At 38.9% G+C, this 18,627-nt stretch overlaps 1 long non-coding RNA gene across 7 annotated transcripts in view; it reads right to left on the reverse strand.

Annotated features, from left to right (window-relative positions):
* Positions 1 to 18,627, reverse strand: part of LOC119698575 — a 42,586-nt gene that overhangs the window by 11,837 nt on the left and 12,122 nt on the right. For 3 of the 7 annotated variants that reach the window (XR_005256174.1, XR_005256175.1, XR_005256173.1), the window contains exons 2-6: positions 16,380 to 16,482; positions 7,278 to 16,097; positions 4,989 to 5,052; positions 1,325 to 1,508; positions 43 to 209 (exon numbers count right to left, since the gene is read on the reverse strand). This is a non-coding gene — a long non-coding RNA (uncharacterized LOC119698575). The other 4 variants (XR_005256176.1, XR_005256179.1, XR_005256177.1 and 1 more) reach the window with 4 other exon arrangements.

The following is an 18,627-nucleotide window of genomic DNA, read 5'->3' on the forward strand; positions in this document are numbered from 1 at the left end:
AACAATTTGTGCTTCCAAGAAGATGGGAACACACAAATTCACCTGTGAAAATACAGCACCAATGCTTTCTGTGCATTCTTAAAGGCAAGACCATGGGCCTGCCTGGTGATCTTATGCCTTCAGAGGTTTTGCTTCAGCCATTCCTCACTTTCTTGGTCACAGTCCCACAACAGATCCAGACTTTGGGTCCCAATGCAAAATCCTAACTCCTGTAGAAAAGGGAAAAAAAAAAAGAAAAAAGAGAAAATAAAATGTAATGGAACTGATTATAAGGACCCAAATTATAGCACTATCAGGATTACCAAAAATAGTAGCTCCCTTTTATTTGTTTGTACTCTCTACATTTTTTACTATTTTTCCTCTGAATTTGTTTAAATTCAGAAATCACAAGATATGTAAGGATTAATAAAAAAAAATTAAAACCCACAACACACACCACTACACACACCACTAGAAACAGCAGGTAAGTTCTTTCATTACTCTTGTGGTGAACACCAAAAATGAGCAATATTCCTTTTTCTTGAGGCTTATTCCAAAGCATTGGCGCATTATACCTGAAGGTAGTGGGGTGCAGCCATGTGTTTTTAAGAAAGTACTTCATGAGTCCACCTAATCTTGAGGCTTGAGATCTTTCCAAATGGCATCTGCATAAATTTCCCTTCTTTTTTTTTTTTTTTTTCCTTCCCAAAAAGAAATTTTTTACAGCTGAATCACAGCATTCTAAATGGAGTCTGCCACCCGCCTAAGCTATGAGAAGTCTAGCTGTCTCCATACTAGTGTGACAGAGTCATCTCACAGATGGGAGGTGTATCCCCACGAGTGGCACTGAACTGAAAGGAAATCTGAAAAACAATTTTTTTTTTTTTTTTTGTGAATTTGATGAACAGGATTACAGTATTTGTCTTTGGTGCCTAAATTAGGTGTAGAGCACAAAAATTCTCTCTCTGTACTCACAGATGCCTCAAATTCTGCTGAGAGATAGACCTAGAGGTTGTAGCAGACAGAAAGGTACAAGTGCTGAAGCCACAATTACCAAAGTGCTTAGAGGTGTAACATATATCCTTAGAGAAGTTTCTCAAATGACAGGTCTACCAAAAACCCCAGCAAAAGAGGTCTGCAAATTTTCTCAAGTTGTGGGTGATGCATGCTTTTTTCTTCTCATATACAGAAGCAATGTTGAAATTCATAGTTCAGATTCATAAGCACAGTTCTATTAGGACTCCCCAGCCAATCTAGTTTCCAAAAATATCCTTCAGACACTTAACCTTCATTAATTAATTGATGAGGGAACCTGAGCCCACCGCTAGACACAAAGATTTACTACCCTGGCCACAGAACTCCAGTAGGGCTTTAAGTGTCCTAGCAGAAAGGCTGTGAGATGCTGGTAGAATAAAACAGAGCATCATTCCTTCCTCTTACACAAATCATCTCCAGATTTCTTCACAAATCATCAAGAGGCTCATGGTTGTTCTTCAGGCAAACGGCTTCCAATATCAACAAGTGCTGACCTAGGAAGGAGGAAAGTGGATTTGGGAGAGTTTTATTCTTCAAGCACAGAATTGTTCTTATCCTGCCTTCTCCTGTTTGAATTTCTCCATGCAATGGGGGAAGGGCAGAAGAAGAGGGTTCTGTTTGACAGCTTCTTTCTTACCTGTTAGTTTTGCCAGCAGAATCTTCACACTTTATAGATACAGAGGGGTTATTTGAAAGGCAAAAGATCTTATGGGCAAAAGTTGCAGACTTATTTGAAGGAGAAGAGTAAATTGAGGAGCCTATATTGTTATTTCAAAAATAAATATTCCATTTCAGAACATAATAATTTGCCTCCATTCCATCTCTGACATTTTTAAGCAAAAGCCATTGCTAATTTGTTTGTCAAGGATTTCTTTGTCAAAGTGTGAGATTTTTTTCTTTTAAAAACTATTGAATATCAAGAATTAAATAAATGAAAGAAGTTTACAGAAACCTCAAGCATAATTTCTTCTTAAAGATCATTTAGTGTTCCTAAACTGAGTGGACTGAATTTGTTATCAAGTTTGCAAATATAAATGCTCCTAAGTTGAGTATTAATGACACGATCTACTTTGGGAGCATTCTAAAAGTTAATTATTGAATCAGCTATCTTTAGCTTTATTTCATTTGACAAAAAAAAGAAGTCAAAGCTGGAAACTAATCAATTAACATTTTGTGATATTTGTCTGAGGAAGATAAAAGGGCTTGTTTTGTTCTTTAAACACTGCCTTAGTCACTTTAGAGTGATTTTCAAGAATAATGTCATCTGAATAAGGGTAATGATCTAGAAAGACACTGAAATGAGACAAAAGAAATTTGAATTTAATGTCAGCTTTTGTTACATTTTTCTTCTGCCTCTCATCTAAAAAGTTTAACAGAAGCTGTGACCAAAGGGCTGCTCACCCTGGGCTGGCCATGTTTACACTTGATATTTCACCCAGCACAGCATGGCAGCTTATCAAACAGTGCCTGGCAAGTCTTTGAGAAATGTTAGTTAGCCTTGGGGGAAAACTGTCCCAAGGCTTTTCTGAACAGCACTGCCACTGGGATGTACTCCTTGGCACTGCTGAATTTCTGTGCATGCGTAATTCCCAGCAGTTAGATCAGACCACGGGACAGTTCTGCCAGTAAGTGCCGCTTTAGTGGGGAATAACTGTTTTTCCTTTCTTCCTCTCCTTATCTGCTACATCTATTTGGGCCATGATATCACTGGCAAAGTAATCTCTCCCTATTATGTGTAAACCATCTATTACAGGCAGATCACAACTTTAATTTGAAGTTATTACATAGTATATTAATTAGAGTAGCAACAAAGAGATTGCTGAAATTTAGGAAAGTCTGATAATAGAAAATCTGGGTCCCCACACAAATATATATCTATTTCTGTAGGTGTGAGTCTGCCAGTATACTAATATACACAAGATGCATGTATGTATATTTTTAAATATACTATGTAAAAGAGTTCTGCATTACTGCATCCCTCTGCCAGCAGAATTAAGATAACAATCTATTACACTGCTTTATGACAGATATGTTATAGATGTGTTATAGATATAAAAAATATAATATATATATATTTGACAGATAGATAAGCTTATTCTTGCATTATAAATGGCTCCTCCAAAAACCTGAACATAGGCATATATACGACATTTCACTCAAAATTGACAGTATTTCACAGAGAAAACAAAGATAGCTATTCTCTGATAATATTTTTAATTATCTTTTAAGATCAGATTACATACAATATCATTTAAATGATTGCACCCAAAAACCCTACTTAATGAAGGATGAAGTTAAGAATAGAGATGAGGGATAGCACAAGAAAAATAGAACCCAGATGTTTTAATGGCTACATCTTGGAAGTGAATTTCCCTCTAATGCTGGTAGCTGCACATGAAACAAGAAATGTAGTTAAGGAAACAGCAGAGGATAACAGTACATGCACAAAGAGGGACCTTGCACAACAGTGTAAGACAAAGAAAACCAGCCTTGTAAATTGGAAACGAGGAATTCAGAAACCTAAAAATATTTTTCCTTTCTTCTATTAATCATAGTTCCAAGTAAAACAGGGTGAAATAGCCACAAAATATGCAAAGCAGCTGTCTAATCACACATCAAAATGGTAATCTACAAATACTCCAGGCTTCTTTTGGATTTACCAGCTCCATCAAGAATGTGGATTTAGTACCAGCTGCCAACATTTCCAGGAAGAAATGTATGAAATAGATATAACAGTTTGGGGCAGAATTTCCTCACCTGATGGTAAATTATGTGCCTTTGCAAACTGATACAGAACCTCCTCCCTTGGTCCAGGGAAAGGAGCAAATATAAGTGATTGAGCCAAACACTTATTAAGGCCCTTCAGACCTGATTAAAGTCAAATTGCAGGAAACATTTAATATAAAATATGCACAGCAACACAACCTTAATTAGACACTCACGTCTCTCAAGATATCAATAAATGTTTCGTTTTTGATAAGTCTGATTTAATAGACAGTAATAATGAATGGGAATGTTTCAGAAACATCATTCATGGGAGTGAGAGAAATAAACAAGCTCAAACATTAAAAGTCAACACCAATTAGCAGACCATTCTTTTCAAAAGAAATCTGAATTTCATTTAGCTTTAATCAAACACACTAAAGGCTTTGTTTTTGGAATAATTGGTTTTGAGACTTGAGACACAGCTTCTGGGTGTTGGTATCTTCATTCACAGAAGGCTACATTAGCAGCAAAATGTACTAGGTGCTTTAAGTTTTAGCAGTGAACTAGAAAATAAATTTAAAGACAGATCTCCCCATCTTAAGAGGTTTTGTGTCTGTTTGTTCTTACCTTTGGCAAGAAACAGAAACTGAGAGGTCAGAAATGGGATCCTGCCTTGTGCTGCTGCCTGGTGACAGCACCATGTTCAGCTTGACCATGTGTGTACCCACCTGAGTTTGGCACCTTAGGGAACCTTGAAGCGAGAAATGCACAGCACATACGTTTAGCATTTTCAAGCAAAGCAAATTCACAGAAGCACTTGCACTCCCTTTTGGCCATCTACACCATGGAAAAGTGGTGCAGATTGCTTAAAGCTCCAAGAACAATACTCCAATATCTCTTCTCATAAAAGTTTCTGCTCCAATTCAGACACAGTGTGTTTGATTTGTGTTGAACGGTGCTTGCTGGTTGTATTTCAGAGGTGATGACTGAAAGAAAAGCTGTCACAAAGACAGACCTGGAGGAAGAAATGAGGACCTACTGTGTCTCTAAGCACAGGACAGGACAGGGGGGGAAGGCTTGTGTCTAGAGCCAGAAATAGGTGTGAAATAAAGTAGTGACCTTAAATCTCACATCATAACATGACTGTTCTGTGAAGAAGCCCAGGGCTGCAGAACGAGGAGATCTCTTTACTCTAAAATTACTTTCTTGCCAGCAAGGAAGAGGGGAATGAGCATTCCTACATGTGTGAAACCTGTGAGAACACTCACCTGCATCCGTACCGATATTGATTTTCTCAGAATGGTTTCCTGAGTATCAGTGGGCTCAGCTTTCCTGTGTGAAAATAAATGACCTCAGTTATTCTGCTGCCACGGGATGTGAAGCAAATAATTACCTTTGTTCAGGTTCTTGTAATTCAGAAGTAAGAATATTTGAGCATAAATGCAGTAGTGGATTTTTAATGCAGTGAGTTCATGAAACCAGGTAACATTGTTCTTTAAACTAGAGACAATATTCCAGCCCACCTGACATCAATGAATAACTTGATTCAGTGATGCCATTATTTCACCCCTAATTTTCCAGAACAATGATTGAAATTACAATATTCCCTTGAAAAAGGCTTTCCTTAAAAAAAAAAAAAAAGTTAAAAAAGTAAAAGATATTTTTAATTCCAAAGATTGTTTTTGGAAGGTTTTAAAATTGTGTCTCATAAACAGTTTCTGATATGTACCATCAAAAGGAAAGATTTCTTCTGTATTACTGTTTCTGTTACATCAGCTATTTAAGCATGCTGAAATAAAAGACCCCAGAATAAGCAGCAGCAGAAATACTAGATCTTAAAACACCAGAAAACTTCACAATATAATTAATTGCAAATAAACTGAGTCTCAGAGTCAGCATTTTGTATTTTTTCATGACATGACTACCTTTTTTAGAAGACATAAAACACTTTTTAAAAAGTTAACAAATATGCAGCTATGAACTGGGACGTTCAAATGTATTATCAAAGAAGAGAATTGATTTCTTTATATATAATGCTATAGTACTGTTATACCACATCAAAAACCCCCTGCATTTTAGCAATGGTTTTGCTGCATTAAGTCAGTGGATGTGCCCACCAGGCTGTCACAGTGTGCTCAGTGAAAAAGGCTGGATACTACATGATGTCCTAGCAGATAGCTTCTTTTAAATAATTTTTATGTGGTGCTGGACTATAATGGTGCACAATTCCCTGCAATCCACTAGAATGCTGAAGCGGCCAATGCATAATAGGGCCTTTGATGATGATGATGATGATGATGATGATGAAGCTAGTGGAAGAAAGATGCTCTAACTCAGGTGCTTCTCACTCCTTATCTCTATCCCTCATAAATATTGGAGGGAAAAGGCTCTGTTGATGGAAGCTTGTTTTCTCAAAGGTAAATGGGAAAAAAAGAACATGCAGAGAAGACATTCTCCATGATCAAAATGTACAAAGCTTTCTTCTGCATCTTCCCTTGCCACCACCCCAAACAGGTCAAGTCTTCCAAAATTTAAAAACCACCGAGATGACTTTACCACTTCTCAGAGAAAACCTCAGTCTCAGCAGGTGGGAGTTATATATATTTTTATTTGCTGCCAGAAAAACCGAAGTAATCATTGGTATCTGTGATTCACTTCAGGAAATATAGAGTGAACTGCAACAGAAAGAAAAGAGCAAACTAATGCTGTGTGTGCCAGATCACCTGCAGAAGAAAGCCTTTCCCAAAACAAGGAGGGAAACATTCAGCAGTGCCTGTGGGAATCAGGAGCTATAGAGAGAAGGAAATGACTTAGCAGATAGCTTTGGTGCCTCTCAGGATCATCAACAGCAAAAATGTAACATGAAAGTAGAAAAATGCAAAGAACTGAAGCAAAGAACAAAATGAACCCGAGAGGAATTCAGAGGGTGGTGGCGAAGGGCACTTGTCGTGGATGGGACAGAGCAGCCACAGTAAGGAGGTGATAAACAGAGTGCCAGAGGCATGACGGCATGTGCTGTGGAAAATAAAGTTTGTAACTGCAGACATTTTAAGAATGCATTCATTCACTGAATACAGTGCAAAGCACACAAGCACAAAATGTCTTGAGAGCCAGAGAACTGTTCCTTCCTCAAAAGTTAACCCACTTTTTCGTTAAAAGTTGCTTTATTTTTTCGTGTTGGACCCCACTCAGATACACATCACTGAAACTTTCACCGTTTTGCTTCTGTTGGGCTGACTAGTAAAATTCTATAACTTTCCATATGATTTTTTTTACCTGTGCTTCCATTACTAGCAAATCTGTAAATGTTCTTGAGACTGGATACTGCATATAGATTCATATAGGTCACTAAGACAAATGGTAACCCTCCATCCTCTGCTACTACTTTGCTTATTATATTGCATAGATAGTTTACTAGACCTGGTGTTCTCCCACCTTCAAAGGGCATATTCCCTCCCTTTCCCTACGCTTCTGTTTCTTCTTCTGTCCCTGTAAAACATTTCTCATCCTCAATTTCCTTTTTCTCCCTTACCTTAATCTTCCACTGCCATGCTTACCTCCAAAATAGATATCCATAGCTTTTCTTAAATTGAATTTAGTACTTCTTCACAGTTCACCTTCCTTCTGCCTCTAAGTTACAGATGATATCTTCAAAGTCTCTCAGGTGGCCACATCTTCCTTACTCCTTTCACCTGCTACTCCAACTTCAAACACATAATGCAGACAATTAAGTCTATTCAGTTTGCTGTTCTTGCCATATGTCTCACAAGTCCTGACTTTCTAAGCTTTCTGCATCATTTCTTTCCTGCCTAATTACCCAGGCTTGTCCTGTGGAGCTGCTCTCCCTGAGCCGTTCAGTTGGCTTCCATGTGCCACATGGCACCTTATTCCACATTAATATCCACCCTTTTCTCGTGGCTGGTCCAACCAAAGTGTATATTTTGACACAAACTATGTTAGAGTATTTCGACTTTCTATTTTGTTGTGTTGTGCAGACACATAAAGGTTTCAATTAGCCTGTAAGCTTGTCGGGACAAGGATCTTTCTTGCCTAAACTAGAAAGGACCTTTTAAGCACAAGTGCAGAGATTTTGGCACCATCTTATTTCCAGAGGCCTTATTTTGTGGAAAGTAGAGTTCAGTGCTTCCTCTCCTCCCCCATCTTCTCTCTGCTGTCCCTCCGATCCATTTGAGTCTTCAGGCATAAACACGATTTCACCAGAGTTGTTTTGCAGCTCTGTAAAATTGCATCAGACCCAAAGAAATGTAGAGGTTTCTGGGGTTACTCTTTCTGTCTGTTAGAGTAATACATCCTGCTGGCTGCTGCGTTGTAGCACACCAAAAATTTAAGTCCATAGCTTACCCCAGCTACCTCTACTACAGAGTATACTTAGTGGAAAAGGAAGGAGTACAAATTAGGAGAAATGCATAAAAATATTGTGTTGTCCTTCCACAAATACTTTTTTTATCTTTCCTACAATTAAAATTACATTTTACTGTCTTGACTTATATGTTGGGTGTTTCTCAACTAAATCTTACAAAATGTTGCAAAATTCTCTGTCTGTGTATCACAGACCAGAAGAACAATTAAACTGAGTTGTCAGTCAGTCATGTTATGAAATGACACCTTCACTCTCAGTCTTTCATTCCACTATTCAGTAAAGTCTGTATCTTGCTCTACTGAATACTGAGAGAAGGAATTCAGTGCAGCATCTACATAAGCAAGGATTAGAGCTGTAGTTTGTATAAACATATTACACAGCATTGCAAAATGAAGGCATAATTTAAATAACTTAGAACATTTCTTTCAAGGCGTACATTACACTTAATTTTTCTGCCAATAATTTTGCAAAAAGTTGAATTGCTTATTATTGCAGCATCAAATGTGAATCAAATGGAATCCCAATCCCATATTCAGTTTCTCTGGTTTTCCAACAGCATTGCTCCAATATCCCTCCCAATCACATACATTACTCCAGAACATTACTAAGAACAGATGGGGTTTATGCACAACTGGCTTTTTTCCCTATAACGAGCAGCCAGACAAGACAGAAATTTGCTGAAATTCTGAATTCTTTCTGCAAGTTTAAAGATTTTGTAAGTTATCATTCATTGATTATACAACATCCATGCTCACAAGCATCTGTTAGTTGCATATGGGAGTTTAGACAAACTCCTTTTCTTATATTGCTGTGGAAAATAAGACACAACTTGATCAAAAGAGAAGTGCTGCAGCAGCTTTTTGCAGGATGAGCTCTCTGCCCCCCTCTGAACTGGGGCAGAAGCAACCAGTAAGAGGGGGTGTACCATATCACGCACACCAAGAACTCAGGGACAGATATGATAAAACCAAATTTTCCCATCTGAGTAGAAACAAGGGGAGTTTTGGCTGAGATTCAGCTCTGGCAACTTACAGGAAGATTATGAGCAGTTCATAATAAGCATGAGTTTTTCTGGCAACTGTTTAGTATATTTATGCAGATAATTATCCATTTGGAAAAACTGCAGACCAGGTATATTCAAGGCTCCTGAAATTCATGGATTTATTCCTAATCATTGGAAGACATGCTTATACATCACAGATCTTCATTAGCAGAATTTTAGCTTTCAGATTTCTGCCTCTAGCTTCAGCTACTTCTTTCAGTCCATTCAGCTCTGTGAACACTGGAAAAGATGAATAAATCCTGGCTTATATTCTTTCCTTTTCCTGACTATCAAAAGTTCAAACCCAACCATTAAACATGCAACATTTACTTAATGGCATGCTTTGTTAAGGAGTACTGTTCAGTCCTTCTGAATATGCCAAAAACATAGGAAAACAACATAAAAAAAATTAGGAAAATTACTCTGACTCATTCAGTTTGTCTCCTTTTTTTTCTACCATGATGAAACACTGAGCTGTAGGAATGGATGCCTCCAGGAGGCACTAGGGAATTCTTGTCACCATTAAATATATCACTATGTTGGGCTATTTTTTCCCCCCAGGGTTAGAATTACCAGTCTTTTAAGTTTCTCTCCCTAAAGGTGGAAGGGAGGAACATGGAACATGGTAAAGAAATAATAACAAAGTCAAGAAAATATCTATCACTGAAAAAAAAAAAAAATCCCGCTACTCCAAAGAGCAGAAAGAAAGACAGCCATTAATTTAAATCAGTAAAAGAGCTGGGTTCACTTGTCTTCACTCTTTCTGGTTTTCTGTCCTGGGTTGAGAACACATTCCTGCAGTTTAAAACTTGGCACATTTTTCCCTTTCTCATCTGTGCTGCCTCCTTCAGATATCTTCTAATTTCTACTCTTGTCTGAGCCTAGTTCTGGCTTCAAACTTTCTAAGTATCCCATTTTAATTTTTAGAAAACTTTTCTTATATTAATTTCAAGCTATCTAATGAAGTAACACAATGAAGTTCAACTCACATAGACTGGTTTTCAACTAGCACTTAAAGTTTACTATTTCTGTTTCAGACCTGAAATTCAAAAACATTTTTTTCAAAAATATCACTTGGTCTAGTAAAAGAGATTTATTTCCTCTCTCTTGAAAGGAGCTATTCTATTGTGAACACTACCACCACTGTGCTCTTGGACTCAGATTTTCTATGTTGCTGTCCTGTGCTGTATATTGTTTTTCTCTAATTTACATCGTACATTACTCAAAACCAACACCTTGACAATTACAAGAACTTTATCAATGATGCTCCACAAATAACAGTACTGCGGGTGATCAGCTTTGTCAATGCTTTGCTAAAATTCAGCCCAGCATTTTGCTTATCAGTTGAACAATCCTGGTTTCTTTAGAACCAACCTGATCCCAAAAAGCACATTCAAGTTTGTATCTAGATTTTAGAAAACCCTAAAATGCAAGGCAAACTCCAAAGCCAGGGTGTACCTTTGTATTTTCACACTCCCCCTAACACACTGTAGCTCCTACAATGCAGTACGACAGGATTAATAGCTTCATTTCTAGCCAATTTATTTTCTAATTCCATCTGGCTTCATTTTATACTTTCACAATCCAGTGACTTTATTGACACTGCAAGACAGGAGTAAGTCACATACACAGTGTTGTATTTGGATGCTGCAATATATTACAGAATTCAGACAGAAATAGAAAATGGCAAAGCATGTGCAAAAGTCATCTCAGAACTTTGCCAAGGCACCCTGGGTTTCTCCTAGGCTGGATAGTATTTTACTCAAACAGTTGCAGAATAAGCATCAGTATTGTTTTCTTTCAAATAGTTAACATGGTCTGCTTAAAATAACATTCCTATTTCAATATAAACAAAGCACAGCCTCTACACCTTCTACGTTTAACCCATTGCAACATGTAAGGGAGATGGAGAGAGATTGGAGAAAATTTGCTCAGCTTTTGTTTTCTTGACTTCCAAGATCTTCCAAGGTCCTTTACAAATGAATGAGGGGAAAAAAAAAAAAAAAGAGTCTTTGTATGTAGAATCTGCTGGGTGCTAATTTGACATGGCAATGAGATGAAAGTTGGATTCATGCTAGTTTCAACATCAGAGGATTGGAATGCAGCCTACTTAGCATAGAAGTCAAACAATTCACTGGCAATAGATTGCTTTCCACTTCTAGATCTGCTAAATAAATAGAAAACTAATTAACAGTGTAGTATGGCAGATGTAGCAGGCTGGAATTTCATTAGAGCACTGGCTGAGAACTGAAAGAATCACAAAGTCGTTATATGTCCTCGAGTGTAGTGAGTCTGACTGTCTTTTCCATGGGACAGAAAAGATACTATTTGTGTGCCCCCTGCAGAAGAATTTCCTGATACATTTTCATATAAAATAAGAATCAAACTATAAGCCCTTGAAATAATGCAAGTATTATTTTCATTTCCCATAAAATAGCTTTGGTTCCGTAACAGCAGCATCACGTTTCTTTGCCCTGTGCATTTTGGTTCAGCTACTTAAAACTTATTAAATATGTTTTTCACAGGGCATTTTTCTGTTTCATTATCTATGCTTCTTTTTCCCTGATGAAAAGTGATAATAGATTGTATTTCCTGTAGTGCTAAGAACAGGGATCACACAAAGGAATATCTATACTCACATTCTGAAAGGAAAAAAATGTTAAAGCATTTATTTTTAGACTTTTCCCCATAAACACACATTAAACTGAACTTCCTATATCCAGAATTGCACAACCAGATTTAGCAGTATTAATTAACAATAAAAGTAGTGTTTTGCCCCATAAGAATCAATAAGATAATTATGTTACTTAGGAAATGGTAGTCATATGATTTTGCTTTCAGTGCATAATGAATAACATTAAGTTCTGTGCAACAAAAAGGTTTTACAGACCTAACCAAGCCCTAGGACCTTTCTGAAATTCTTCCAGGAAATCCTGATTGAAGTCCTGTAGCAACTACCTGCTTTTACTGACTCTTAGGGGTATGTATATATGCTTGCAAACACATACTCATTTCATCCAGTACATGAATTCTTAAGCAGTATACTCCCAGGACATAGTTTTGGGCTGGCAAGCAGGAAATACCAGGACCATTTCTGTATTTTAATATTTGGACTTTGGAACACCTTTGCCACAATCCACATAGCTTCATTCCTAGGCAAAAAAAAATTAATTAAATGTCTTTCAAGTGTCCATTATAAAGCAAAGTGCTGTACATAAATATGCATGAGGGGTCATTATTGCCAAGAGATGATTCTTAAGAAGTTCAAGTGTCTCTTACTGAGATTTTCCTCCTTGCTCTGTGGCAGTAAAGTGAGTATTCAAAGGTGTAGTTGCATCTCTAGAATCTTATTTCAGTGTTTTGGCTTCTACCCCTTCTGTTTTCTTGCAGAGTATCCCAGTGATAAAACATACACTCCCAGACATCCCCAACAGTGGGGCTGAAAAATCACAGGGATGGAACTACATCCTAAAGTTTACCTGCACCAGGGACCTAGCTGGGATCACTATCAGTCCCTGGGAACAGCAATCCCTGCCAGCAGACAGGTGGATCAAAAGCACTCCACAGCCTTTACTTTCAGTCACAGCAGAAGGCAGCTCCAGTGTTAAGGAAATATCTTGGATCCCTCTCCTTCCTGCAGCCTGCAGCACCCCATGGTCCCCAGAGCATGCAGGCAGTGTCCATCCTGGCACCACTGTCCTGCTCACCACCACCTTCCCAAACAACGGGAGAGTGCAGTGCAATGGGCAAGGCGTGGAAAGAGCAGTCTGACAAGGCTGAGGAATGCAAGCACACACTCCAGGTAACTTTGGATTTCAGTCTATTCTTCGACAAAGTAAAATCCAGAAAAGATCACACACTGAATGTATTTAGACAAGATTATGGCCTGCTGGGGGTTTTTCCAGCATGGCTAAACACTGACATTCCCAGAAATTACTGTGGGAGCTGCATAAAGCCAGCATTTGACTCCAAATCCTGGCCTAGACTCCCATCAAGCACTATTTTTAGCAGTTCTGTTGTAGGCACAGGATACCTACAGTGGCAGCAGCTGCACTTGTCAGATACCACATTTACTGGGTATTTCCCCTTCCCTTTGTGCTTTTTTCCACAGTTCTTCCAGTGGGGATTTTGGCTCCCTCACATGCATATTAGCTTGGTATTATGTCATTCTTCCAACTGCACAAACCATTCCAAAATGCTTGTCAAACCTGCAAGTGTTTCAGTGTTTTGTCATTTTTTGGTTTGGGGTTGTTCCTTCTGAAAACATGTGGGTAGAAGTACAAAACATGTATTCCCAGCCTTTACTCATGTGCAATAAGAAGGCCTGTGCTCTTCTTAGCACAGGGTAGCCTGGAGAAGGTGACTTCATGATCCCTGGCTGTTGTTGCTCCTTTTCCATCAAGTCAGTCACATCCTCAGTTACAGACGGCTGGCTTGTAGATAACCCAAAGAGCAAATATGTTGTTGACTCCTGATCTTGAAGCTAATTTACTCCCATGCCTCTCATAAATCTCAGTTTCTACTATATGACATGATTAAAATAAAATCCTGTAATTATTTTTGTTTCAGTCTTTTGTTTATGATTTCAATTGCTTTTAGTAACCTGGTGCATATCCCCTCGGCACATCTAATTCCAGAGCCATGGTTCAACTTCTGAGTATATTGGTTCTTGCTCTCTGGTTAATGCATCCATTTCTTGAGTTATTGCCTTTGCATCGATCTCTATTGACTCAGTTAAAAGACTGTATCCATGTTTCCATTTCTGTGAGGGAGGGGGACAAGCTTGCATTCTGGGGCCTTTAATGGCAGGGTTATCTCTCCTGTCACAGCCTTCATCTGCAACGTATTTTACTGATTATTTTTCATGAGTAATCCTCAGCAGAGGCTGCCTAAGAGATGGAACAATATATGTGTCTGACTCGTCGGTATTTTGCACTTAGCTAATGAACACACCCATGCAACGTGCGGCACTGCTGGCTTGGACCTACTCTTCAGGGCTAAGGAAGGCTGTCACCAAACCAGTAAATCTATCCAGGACACGGAAAGAACAATAAGCAAAAGCATGCACATTAATCCAACAAAATTAAAGCTGCACTAAAGATTTGATAACATCATCTGAGAACAGCAAGGGAAAGAGCAGAGGAATGGCTGGCAGAAAGTTCCCTGCTCTTTTACGGCCAGATGTTAAGTGGAGGCTGTGTGCTCAGACAAGAAGCTGTTTGGAAACAAGGGAAATGACATAGTGTCAGGAGGTTCACTTCCTCACACAAAAGCAGCCTGACTTCCAAAAAAAAAACCCAGCCCTTTGCTAATGAAAATGTTGCAAATGCAGCAAAAGAACAAATAGATGCTTTTTTTGCTAGCTCAGCAAACAGAAAAAAAAAGAAGAAAAAAAAAAGATTGGTTTTCCTCTCAGCAAGAATCACCACTGTTTGTGTTCTAGGACTGCAGTGTTTGCTTGGCAGGCTATGGACTACCTGTTAGAGGGGAGGACATACCCCAGCAAGGTGGCTCTGTTTCCAGCATGATCTTTGGACAACTTGGGAGTTCATGCCCAAACACTTACTGCATTTTAGGGAAATGAAATTCTGACTCCCAAAAATAAAAAAGGAGAAATGAATCTGACCAGCTTTACATCAATTTAGCTCTCTGCCGGTCTGTGGCATGTTTCAAACACCAGCTCAGCTGGCTTTTAAAAAGAAAATTAGAGCTGGGACAAATGATGGCTCAGCAGCTGGGTTTGCTTGATAAATACCCACTAGATGCATGAGCCTCCAAGAACGTCGAAGTCAAACAATCTCTGGCATTTTAAGCTTCCTCTTTCCCCACCATCTTCCAGCTTCTCCCTGACAAACAATTAATTTTAAAACAATATGTCCCTAATCCGATCACCATTCTGTATGGTCACCAAATCACAAGATGAAACAGATCCTCCAGGGAAAATTCATGTCCCTGCATTGTCAGTAATGAATGGAATTATTTCATGCTTCACAATGCCCTTGAGGAGGAGTCATACCAATTAGCATAACTGGGCTTTTCTTATTACATGATTGAAATTAATGAGAAGAGAGGAAAAAAGGAAGGGGAAAAAAAGGAAGATGGTATGGAGCAGTGTTTTATAATGCATTTAGATCTGTAAGTTGAGGATGCATGACTGTCTTAACAAAGCCCAGCCCCTCAGAGGTAAAAAATTGCCTCAGTTCTAAGAAATTTGGGCTGGTTTTGGCCATGTAAGTCCATCAGGACTAAAGTGTATTTCAAAATAAGGTTTGTGTAATACTTAAGTGTAGAACTGGCCTCATGTTTACATGACATGTTATTGCCTGGGTTCACTAGGAGTAAAGATCTCCTACAAGACCAGTCCAGGTCTGATGAAAGTACAAGGTTGTTACTGCAAAGGTCTAGAGGTCTAGGTGGCTTTGCAGCCATACAAAAGTAGGTTTTGCATTCCTTCATCTCTTGCTAGCTACACACAGAATTACAAAAAAAATTTCCCCACCGGCCAAATCATTTTTTGTCTCAGGCTTCCCTTTTTAATTCTCAGGTCATCCAGTTTCACCAGACACCTACATTTCCGAAGCAGGAGAACTAAGCATTTCCTTTTCCTAGGACATAAAATTCAATTTAATCAAAGAAAGAGATCAGTCAATCTGGCATAATCTACTGCAGTAAGGTGAAATCTGGCATTTTATTTCAATCTCCTACCTCCATGTATCTGAACATTCTTCCCTTCAAAAATTCTTCTAGAGATCCACATGCCCTTAAGACTGCCCATTTCCCCCTACTTACTCCTCTTCTGCCTCCCTCCTTCTGCAGATGAATGCTGGAACCCAAAACTTCAATATGAACATGTTCAATCTTACCCACTTTCCACATCATGCTGAAATATGAACATCAGCAGGAGGGCACCTGGGCCATGCAGGACAGTCTTGCTGGGCCCAGCTCTTGTTCTCTCTGTGGACCAATTGCAACACAAAAATTAGAAAAGCTTTCCTTAGGAGGAATCCAAAAGAAGGTGTTATTACAGAGAAGATCTGTGGGCTGAGACACCTTCAGGGATGGAGAGCAAGCTTTGAATTCAATGTCCCCATGTCCCAGCTGCATGCTCTGATCACTTTCATGACAGGAGGCTGCAACAAGCCAGCTGGAAGGTGTGCCTGCAGCCCAGCTCCAGCTGTGCTCCTGTTCCACACCAAACACTGCACGGAGTGTTTGGTGAGCCGCTGAACCACCCACCTTGTGTCACTGGGGATCTGCAGCACTTCTTGAAGGGCAGTCACCAGCTTAGTATGAAACCTGCTTTGAGTCCCATTGTTGGGTAGCTCTGTCTCCTCAAGCACTGCAAATGCAAGCATTAAGGTTATGAACTCCATCAAAGTACATAAAAATTAGATGTTGCAACATTCACACCTAGTTCTTTCATTCTCTGAACCTTAAAAAGGAACACAAACAGAAACTTGGCTGCTATCCTCAGATATTTTAGCTATGCTGACTTGCCCGAGCTATCTCCTTAAGGCACCTTTACCTTGATTTTCCCAGTCTGACATTTTTTCAGGTTTAATTCCATCTACCAGTGAAAACATTCTCTGCTTCCAAAAGCCTTCTTCCTCTTTGCTCTCCCTTATGGCTCTTTCTTTGATGTGTTTGCTTCCTTGTGCTCTTTCTTCCAAGTGACAGATGTACAGTGCTAACAGAGTTCAATATGTAAGCATGTCACTCAATTATCCACCCCTACCCTAAATAATTGCTACATATTTATCACCTGGATTGGGTAATCAAGCCCAGCATCAAGAAACTCCATCCTGAATTTCCCATCTTACTCAGGGGTGTACCAGAGAGCACTGAGAGCTTAAAATCTGAGGATGCTAAAATAAATCTTTTATTCCTCTTCTTTCTTCTTTAATTTAATGGTGTAAAGAGTTGGTGTCCACTTTTATTTGTCTAGTAATGATAATCAGCTGTCTTAAGTGTTCCCTGGAGCTGATAGATACTTCTTGCTCTATTATTTCCCTTTAAAAGTCTGGGAAGCAGCAATGTCTCCTCCTAACTCCTCTGGTACCTCTGCCATAGCCAGCTCAAGTATCTTGAATGATTTCATTCCTTTAACACTTATTTTTAGAATAAACCTGGGCTAAACCCACTTTTTAGGTGGGTTTAGTCAGTTTTTAGATTCCCTGGTAGTCTTTAGAGTTAATGATTTTTTGAATTTTTTTTTTTATTTTTTCCAGTCCTTGGGAAATGTCTGGAAACTGTGACAGACTTCACATCTCTCTGTACTGAAGACTGAGGTACGAGTAGTAACTCACTTTCCAGGCAATAACCCCCGTTTAGTCAAAGCAGCCACCCTGCTGCTCAGGAAGATGATGGTTGTATCCTCAGCTTACCTGAAGCTTCTTACATACCAAATTTATAAAAGCTTTTATCATGTTCACATCTTTTCCCTTCTTATTCTTCTGTCTCAGTTTTTTGCATTATTTTCTTGCATTCTTTCACAATCAGCTCTTCTACCTGTTCCTGCAGCACTGACTCTGCTGATTTATAAGTCTCACATTCTTCTCTCTTTATTGCACATGCTTTTTTTTCCCCAGTCAATCACAGTGGTCATCCCTACTTCAAGTAGAACTATTTCTCAATGGCATACAGATTTCTTGATTTCCATGGACTATATCTTTGAGTATTTCCCCAGTTTATCCTACCTCTTCATTGCCTTTTGCTGGCTTCTTTTAGAAAACATATGCCCCTCTCAGTGTTCTGAGAAGTGTGGAGAACTCTCAGTGTTTTCTGAGAGTTCAAAGCTTTTGCACTTCTAATTTTGGGGAGTCACATGTTCCTGATTTCAGAACTCATTAAGTCTGGCCTGTGTTTTTATACCCTCCTCTCTTGGCGCTTTTGCATGATACATGGCATATCTGGGGAGATGCCAAGTGCCTCAATGCCAGCTTACAGCTTTAGCTGTAGATTCATAGTCTTTGCTGTACTTCCCATATAGCACAAATGCTTCCCAGAAGTGAATGAACTTGTTTTCACACCACTCTGTGAGTAACAAAAGTGCTATTATTTATATTTTATGGAGACCAAAACCAGGATACAGAAGTTAAGATTTGTATTTGTGAATGAATTTAAGTGCTTTGCTCTAATTCAGTTGAAAAGAAAACATTTTCTTAATTCTGTAAGTTATTACTTTTTTCTGTTCTTTCCTCTGAGAAGCTTTACATTTTTTAACACTTTCCAGCCCCTTTGTCCCACACACAAGTCCTGCCTCCACCAACACCAATTTGTTCATTCCACTCGCCCACTTAATTCCCTCTCATTTTCCCTTTTGCTTTCACCCAGAGGCTTAACATATATGTACTTAACACAGCTGAAGCCTGGGCCAGCCTGCAGCCAGCATCACAGCCAGCAAGGCAGCCTCTGGACAGGGTTATTCAGCTTGCTTTGTTTTCCCACCGAGAGCATGGAGAACACGGATATGACCCATCTGCTT

This window comes from Motacilla alba, chromosome 3 (assembly GCF_015832195.1).
Source record: "Motacilla alba alba isolate MOTALB_02 chromosome 3, Motacilla_alba_V1.0_pri, whole genome shotgun sequence".
NCBI lineage: Eukaryota > Metazoa > Chordata > Aves > Passeriformes > Motacillidae > Motacilla > Motacilla alba.